This window comes from Anopheles bellator, assembly GCF_943735745.2.
Source record: "Anopheles bellator chromosome X unlocalized genomic scaffold, idAnoBellAS_SP24_06.2 X_unloc_35, whole genome shotgun sequence".
Classification (NCBI taxonomy): Eukaryota; Metazoa; Arthropoda; class Insecta; order Diptera; family Culicidae; genus Anopheles; species Anopheles bellator.
The window spans coordinates 12374-14704 of record NW_026684299.1 but is presented as its reverse complement, the minus strand read 5'-3'; positions in this window follow the sequence as shown (position 1 = coordinate 14704).

Genomic DNA, 2331 nt, shown 5'->3' with positions numbered 1-2331 from the left:
TTTCGCCATCTATATGTCATCCTGCGAACTTATTGAGCGATGTGTTAGCACATTTGACACATTTAGCACATTTGGCACATTTGGCACTCGGAGCTTCTCTAATTGAAAACCGTGATCCGGGCAATCGAGTTCGTCGTTCGAGTTCGAGAACTCGAGTCGATTCAACTATTTCTGCGGCGACAGACGATGCGTAACGTAATGTTTTTGGCATTTCAGATTAATGCCAAACTGCTGCGCTTCTGTCAAAACGTATGTGTTTTGGGCGAGGCGTAAAGAGTTTGCCATTACAAATTAATTTTACGCTAGTTTTTACGCTTCGTGTAGCCTCCCAGTTTGAATTGGTAATAGAGGGGAATGTCTCTGGTGCAGGACAAGATCACACAGCGGTTGTAGCGCCAAAGAAGAAGATTAGAAGTTTTGAGGAAAGTGCAACGATTTTTTTTAACACACAGTGAACAAACCCAATATACGAGGTGTGTTCAAAAAGGTCTGTCAATTTTGTATTTACGCGGGCTACGTATATCCGATTTACGAGTCAAGTACGAGTCCGATTTATTGGCATGTGTAGCAACCTAACGCCACAAAATGCATGTGTAGCAACCTAACGCCACATGATTGAAATGAAAATATTTCGATTAAAATCTATTTAGATTACCGTATTTTTCCGTGTATAACGCGCACCCATATTTTAAGAGAAAAAATTTGCAAACAAAGTTTTTTATTATACATTTTTCAGATATGTGATATCCAACAAATACCAAATGATAATAATGTATTATTCTAAATATTATATAATAATTCTAAAGTAGACTAAAGATAAAATACGTATACATTGCAAAAGACATACTAGTATTTTATATTTCGTAATAATCTTCAAACTCAGATTCACTGCTCTCTGACAAATTGATATTCTCTAATTGCTGTTCAATGTACTCCTAATTGTCACTCTCTAAAGAGGTACATTGTGACAATAAAGTATCCGGAAATTTGTGATTTTGAAAAAATGCTTTATTCGATTATTTTGTGGCGTTAGATTGCTACTCATGTCAGTGGCCTTTGGTGAAAAGTTCGGCCATTTTAAATTACCACTTAATCCTTGACAGCTGTTTTACTGTGCTCGTGTCTTGGCCCATCGGCGATTTTTTTCTCTTCCAAAAAACGGATGGCAAGGAATCTATATCAAATGTTGTGTAGAAAACGAAATTAAGAGCGCGGACGCATTCAAAATGACTGTGGCTAATGGTGAAGCTATTAATACTAAAAACAGTGCTTTTCGGTGGTTCAAAAATTTCTCAAAGGGCCGAGAAGATGTAAACGTCGAAAAGCAAAGTTTGGTCGAATGTGAACAGTTTCGCTTACAGTTTTCTTCAATTACAGGGTCGTGGTGCCACATGAGTTTAGCAATGGCAAACGCGGCGGATTCATTTCAAAAATGAAACCCAAATGTCGTGATATTTTTTAACAGACCATGTGCATACGAAGTTTATGATCGTTGATTGTGTGCGAAATTTTGGCCAAAAACTACAAACTAATGATGCCAAAGCTACCGTATTGACCAAATCTGGCCCCCTTGAGGATTTTTCTTGTTTCCAAAACTCAAATTACTGCTTCGTGGTCAATTTATTTAGTAGAAGGCAGAAATCGCCGATGAGACAAAACTCTTTCACGCAAAAAAGCTGCAAAAAGTTAAGTGAGCTTTAAAAATAGCCGAAATTTTGAACATAAGTGAGTGACATATGTAGCAACAATACGCAACAAAAAAAACGAAAATCAATTAAAGCATTTTTTTTAAATCACAAATTCCCGGTACTTATTTGACAGAATGTATATAAGAAAGAAGACCCCAAAATTTAGGTATATATTATATGTAACAATATTGTGTGGATAATTATATTCCTAACAAATGTTTCATTTCATAATTTATTCAATAATACTATAAAATATGCACCTAAAACGGCACATTTATATGTTTAGAGGAGACAAATTTTTTACTCCCCTTGTATAATGCGCACCCCGATTTTAGAGCTAAAAAAAATTGGGAAAAAGGTGGGCGTTATACACGGAAAAATACGGTACATGTTATGCCACGTGGTATTGAGTCATTATATCATACTTATAACTAATAACTAATAACTACATACATCTTACAACTAGTTAACTTTTAAAACATCAGATAACTAGGTCTTGTATTAAAAATACGGCCCACTCCGTTCCTAAATATATATAAATAAATAAATAGGTCTTATATTGTTGGGTGGATAGAATTGTTGCATCTATTGATTAGGCCTTCTTTTAGTTTGTTAATTTCTAACGATAGTCTATGCGTGCCAG